This window comes from Xenopus laevis, chromosome 1S, assembly GCF_017654675.1.
Source record: "Xenopus laevis strain J_2021 chromosome 1S, Xenopus_laevis_v10.1, whole genome shotgun sequence".
NCBI classification, from domain to species: Eukaryota; Metazoa; Chordata; class Amphibia; order Anura; family Pipidae; genus Xenopus; species Xenopus laevis.
The window spans coordinates 78,038,315-78,044,314 of NC_054372.1; the positions used below are offsets into that span (position 1 = coordinate 78,038,315).

Sequence of the window (6,000 nt, forward strand, 5' to 3'; positions counted from 1 at the left end):
TTCTGCGCTGAAATCCATTTCTCAAAAGAGCAAACTGATTTTTTTATATTCAATTTTGAAATCTGACATGGGGCTAGACATATTGTCAATTTCCCAGCTGCCCCAAGTCATGTGACTTGTGCTCTGATAAACTTCAATCACTCTTTACTGCCCCCCCAGCAGCCAAACAAAAGAACAATGGGAAGGTAACCAGATAACAGCTCCCTAATACAAGATAACAGCTGCCTGATAGATCTAAGAACAACACTCAATAGTAAAAACCCATGTCCCACTGAGACACATTCTGTTACATTGAGAGAAAAAAACAGCAGCCTGCCAGAAAGCATTTCTCTCCTAAAGTGCAGGCACAAGTCACATGACTGGGGGCAGCTGGGAAATTGACAAAATGTCTAGCCCCATGTCAGATTTCAAAATTGAATATAAAAAAATCTGTTTGCTCTATTGAGAAATGGATTTCAGTGCAGAATTCTGCTGGAGTAGCACTATTAACTGATGTGTTTTGAAAAAAAAACATGTTTTCCGATGACAGGATCCCTTTAAATCAAAGGATTAAAAAACACCAGAACTGGTCAGGTTTGTGCTTAGTTATTGCACTTTTCAGATTCATGTAGTTAATGAAGCACAAGCACACTAGCTATTTCCCTTTACGGTTTGCTGTCATACTATCAGCCTCAAATAAGTCATTTAACAGAGAATGCAAGAGCACAACTACTAGATGGCACTTTCCAGCAACTAAGTGCAGAGAACAGTAGCGGATAAATGATATGTGGGGCCTCTTGGCTACATCCACACAGGCACCCCTTCTAGGCTACTGCTGGGTCTAGTTGTGTGCAGATCCATGCACGCCTGCACCTGGGCTCTCTTCGAGTGCGCCAGTGACATCACTGGATCTGCACGCACCTTGCCTGCTTCCACTCCCCAGCAGGTACGCCCAATCGGACCCATCATCGCAACTAAAAATAAATATTAAATGGAAAGAAAATAGGTATGCTAAACACAACAAATATAATAAGCTTGTAACATAATTCATTATTTTAATTACAATTATCTAATTGTTGAGAAGCATCACCAGTTTGAAAAGGTTTACCAATCTAAAAATACATGGCTTTACTGACTACATTGTAAATATCAAAAAGACCTGATGGTGCGGAAGTGCATGTTCCCTTTAGAAAGGTAGATATGAACCATGAAGCAAGAAAAACTTAATAAGGTTAAGAAATGTTGGCAAGGGACATACAGAACTAGGAATGTAAGTGCTTCATTTAAAGATGATCAAATGTTATTAGCTGCAGATAAAGGATGTTCCTGTTTTACGCCAAATTGCAGACAGTGTTGGTTTCTATTTCTAAAAATGTACTATTTAGCCAGCACTTTATAAATTAAATTACAAATAAATATTGGTAAAGTAAACTGGGTGAGAAAAATAGAAGAAAAGGACCAGGCACAACAGTCTGTCTTAGATCCAAGCCTCAATGACGAAAAGTCTTGATAGAAAAGTTGATGGGAGTATTTAATTCAGGGATAGGCAACTGGTGGCTTTCCAGGTACTGCTAAAATACAATTCCCAGCATCCTCTGAGGGATTCTGGGAGCTGTAAATCAGCTCCATCTGTTGGGGTTCCTGTTGCACATCAACAAATTTAGATGAAACCCAAAGATTGCTTTGCCAGCAATAAAGATAAATTTTGTTTATTAAGGCAAAGCAAATATTCTGAATGGGCGATTGTTTAAAATAATCAGCAGATATCAAGGCTATTAGATATGGAAGATGGCCCTTTTCTGCTTTAATAATAAATAAATCACTATGACATAAAATAGATCATCCCCAAGATTTCAGAATTTTGACAGTTGAATAAGACATGATCGATATTGTGAGATACAAAAATGGCTGTTTAAGGCACAAAGCATTGAATTGAACACATCCAAAGGATGATGGCTAATCCCTCGGCATTGTAAAGTTTTATTCTCCATTGTACAATGCAGTGCTGTAGGAATATACTTTCCTCCCTTGTCGTCGTTCCTCCTCCATCATGTTTTCCTGTGTGCATTTACTTTTTACAGTTGTTCACTTACAAGCTCTGATGTAAGGATAATCTGCAATGCAGATTTGAGGTTCCAGGTTTCCCCCCTAGAAGACCTTTCATTCATACTGAATTTTTTATAGGTCTATTCACTCCTATAATACATTGCATGATATCGATCATTCACCTGTATGGCAAATAATATTTCATGCTGCGGTCTTCTTCATCTCGTTGCTGTCATATGTGGTGTTTAGCAGGCTTCCAGTACAACCAGTTTACATGATGTGTTTATTATCAGAATTCATGTGCCCAGCCACAGGCTTTCTGAACTTCTGCAGTGCATAGAATTCACATAGCAGGTTTCTCAGAACCATTTAATTCAAGATGGTCTCCAGTCTTAGCCACTGTAATCCCTGTCTAGTGTAGTGTACCAGCTTATCCATAGGACTGCTGAGAGACAGAGGGCACATCACTGCACTGAGATCTGCAAAAATATATTATAAGCAGATGTGATCAATACATCAATACACAAATATTTTATACTGTACAAGATATATTAATAAGACTGACTTTATTAGCCTAAGTTCCTCAAGAGAAATTAAGAATGTTGGTCACCTGGCCACAGTGCATTTTCTGACAAACTGGCATATAAGGAGAAGAGGTCGGCAAACTCTGCCTGCAATTGTCAGCAAAATTCTTGATTCTTCTTATGAATGCAGGCAAACCTTAATGTGTGCCTGCCTAAATGCGTTTAACAAAGGTACATGAGCATATATGTATTCCTTACAACTTGTATTTAATAATAATGTGCTGTTTAAGTTTACTCTAATGCAACTGTCCCTGGACAGTTGCAATTGATCCTTAGCATGCAGCTCAGATTCAAAAGCAAATAGTTATGACACATGTGCCCCCCCCATTAATTTACTCTATGGGGGGGGGAATGCAATTTGATTTGCAAAGAGTACCAATTTGTGAATAAAAATTCACGTCGCAATGTACTATTCTTCATTAGGCTTTTATTGCATTGTTAATCTTAATTGCGCATTGTGAACCTTAAACACACGGTGCGGCGTGCATGTGCACATATGCACGCAGCACATCAGCGCAATGGTGCAGCAAGGGAGGCCAAAGGGGGGCCCAGTCCAACCCTGCATACACTGCACACTATCGCAAACTATAGATTTTGTAATTGCTATTCTACTGTCATGTGGAGAACAAAGGGTTCACATAGGCTAAATTGTTTACTTCGTGAACATTCATTTGTTTCGCAAACGAACTGCGAATAGTTTTTGCATTAGCGACCATTATTACATTCCCCAATATGAGCCGAGATATGAGAATTACAGGGAAATATAATACAAAATGTTAAGTTTGACCGCAATTAGTAACCTGTAGCAACCAATCAAATGTTGTTTTCAAACAGCCAACAAGTAAGTTCTATCTGCTGATTAATTGCTATGGGTTACAAGCACTTTCAAAATTACGGGTTACAACACAAATCCTGTCTCTCATGCAGGCTTTGCTAAGAAGAAGTGAAGATTGACTTGATTATTTTAGAAATGGTACAGAATTTAAAATGATTAAATATAATTGTTGATACTATGAGCGGTATATGATACATATGTGGCACTTAAATTACTTGATTTTTATAACTGTGTATATTGCATGATAACTATTACACTAAAATTCGGTGAAAAACATTTACCCTAAAACATGTCCTTAGTAGTATACTGTATATGCCCTATAAATTAGAGATCTACCATACAGGATTGGGATCCGTTATCCAGAAACCCAGTATCCAAAAAGATCAGAATTTCGGAAAGCCCAACATCCATAATTAAAACATTTTAAATGATTATCTTTTTCTCTGTAATAATAAAACAGTACCTTGTACTTAATCCTAACCAATATAAAAAATAATCCTTATTGGAGGCAAAACAACCCTATGTTTAAAAGTTATTTAAGCAGATTTAAGGTATGGAGAGCCAAACTACGGAAAAATCCCTTATCCGGAAAACTCCAAGTCCTGTGCATTCTGAATAACAGAGTACCAGGAATACCACCACCATCCACAAGCACATGGTATATTTGCATTCTATTAGATGCCATCATCCTGCAACACACTAGAGAAAGAGAAATGTTCATTCCTTTGTCCCAAAGTATAAAGGAATGGATGTTGTATCAGGGGGTATATACTTACATGGATACCTTGGCATTGTTCCATTTATTTGGCTCACTGCCTAAATAATGACAGCAGCATAAAGTTTAGAGGAGCTGCAGAGATGCAGTTATTCTTTACTTCTGTATGGTGAAAACATTTTTTGTCAGAGCGTAATAATCCTCGTTCCACCAAGATGGCAGGATTATTGGTTATAATGGCCCATGACTGGCAATACATACCCAGGTGGTTTCATTTAACATTGGTCCAAGCCCAAGAAGATATGGTTTTGTCAGTTTCTGTAAATTTATTGCCACCAGCACCTTTGCTATGACTTGCTAAAGTAATGTAGCTTTTATAATTGTTCAGGCAGTAAATTATATGATCAATACCTTTATGTTTCTTTGCGAGGAGATCAGCCTGTTCCCAGATGTCATATGCATAAAGGAAATAGGAGGTTATGTTGACATATGATGATGCTATGTGATGGATCATCTGTGGAATGGCAACTGAACTTGAGTCCCACTGTTGCTAGCAATGGACCCTGGCTGAGATCCTCGAGAGCTGGCAGGAGAAGGAGTAGGAGACAGAGGGGAGGGTGTACCAATACTTCTAACAAAGATATAAAAATATTTAATTTATCAACACGAATCAGTGATAGGAGATCATTTACAATCCGGCTGTAGAAACAGTAATGTAAAATTCTAGGCACTGTCAGTCAGTACATAAAACTTATAGTCAAACATATTGCATACAAAGATTTTCATTCTAAAAGTTGAGCTGATTAATCCACTAATATTTTAGGACATGATCCATTAATGAATTAGATATGTGATCTTGCTTTAACCAGTGGGTTGCAAAGAGGAACCATAATCGGTTTGAATGTTCTTTTATAAAGGCAATTACAACTTCAGCCATAAAGCAGGGCAGTACTGCTGCTATTTGAGCAAAAGGAAGGCAATAGTGTCACATAAATATCTGAGCTCACTATGTATTTTTACAAATTTTTCCACATTTACAATTTGCAACTTTATATTCTACAGTGTCTATGAACTACTGTGACTATGGTACATACTATATAAACTATACTTAAAGGCCCTATTTTCCCCTTTAAAAGTGTAAAATATCTGTGAACTAATTTGGTCCTTCTGCTGCAATATAACTGCTCTTGCAATGCAGCCTGCATTGGAAAGGGGTATACTGTACTGACCTTGTGACACATGAAGAAGGTGATTGTGCAGCTCTGGAAGAACTCTATCAGAAATAAAAACAAGGGGATTATATTTTAGAACAGTGAATGGCTGGAATTTAAAATTCTAGCAATGGTCACTCTATATGTGGCATGGATCTACCTTACTTTAAAGGGACCATATTAAAAAGCAATACACCAAAAAAAAAAAAGAAAAATAATACAGGAATGGGACCTGTTATCCAGAATGTTTGGGACCTGGGGTTTTCCGGAAAACAGATCTTTCTGTAATTTGGATCTTCATACCTTAAGTCTACTAGAAAATCATGTAAACATTAAATAAACCCAATAGGCTGGTTTTGCTTCCAATAAGAATTAAATATATCTTTGTTTGGATCAAAGTACAAGGTACTCTTATTATTACAGAGAAAAAGGAAATCGTTTTTAAATTTGGATTATTTGATTATAATGGAGTCTATGGGAGACAGCCTTTCCACAAATCTGGTTAACAGATCCCATATCTGTAATACCAAAAGGCCTTACATTTCACTTTGGTTTCATGCAGGGAGATGTGTGTCTGAGAAGACAGCAGGCATACCCAAATTAACAGCATTCTAAGCACTGAGTGAGAAG

General features: G+C 37.4%; 1 long non-coding RNA gene across 1 annotated transcript; it reads right to left on the reverse strand.

Annotated features, from left to right (window-relative positions):
* Nucleotides 1-486: 486 nt before the first annotated feature.
* On the reverse strand, nucleotides 487-5,617 carry LOC121399342. Its single transcript, XR_005964932.1, has 3 exons — nucleotides 5,389-5,617; nucleotides 4,571-4,790; nucleotides 487-2,504 (listed from the first exon to the last, which is right to left on the reverse strand). It is a non-coding gene; the product is annotated as an uncharacterized LOC121399342 (long non-coding RNA).
* Nucleotides 5,618-6,000: the final 383 nt, after the last annotated feature.